The 220-nt window shown below is 41.4% G+C and overlaps 1 long non-coding RNA gene across 1 annotated transcript in view; it reads right to left on the bottom strand.

The window, feature by feature from the left end:
* Positions 1–18: 18 nt before the first annotated feature.
* Positions 19–220, bottom strand: part of LOC108631145 (uncharacterized) — a 12,643-nt gene continuing 12,441 nt past the window's right edge. The window contains exon 3 of the long non-coding RNA XR_001916916.2: positions 19–103. This is a non-coding gene — a long non-coding RNA (uncharacterized LOC108631145). The remainder of the gene's footprint in view (positions 104–220) is intronic.

Raw genomic sequence — 220 nt, 5'->3', positions numbered from 1 at the left:
CGCGGTAGCCTCCTCGGCCGCCTCGCTGTCTGCCGCGGTAGCCTCCTCGGCCGCCCCGGTGTCCGCCGCGATTATACAGAAGTCTTTTCAATAATTTTTTTATCTGAAACAGTAATAAAATTATATATAAATAAATGAATGGCAGAGGTAGCATCATTTGAATTGGAATCATCAATTGAATAATGAACTAAATTTTCATCGTCACTTTCATGTACAATAA

The sequence above is a fragment of the Ceratina calcarata genome, unplaced genomic scaffold, assembly GCF_001652005.2.
Source record: "Ceratina calcarata isolate Rehan_Ccalc_2016 unplaced genomic scaffold, ASM165200v1 scaffold81.2, whole genome shotgun sequence".
Classification (NCBI taxonomy): Eukaryota; Metazoa; Arthropoda; class Insecta; order Hymenoptera; family Apidae; genus Ceratina; species Ceratina calcarata.
This window is presented reverse-complemented; position numbering and strand designations above follow the sequence as displayed.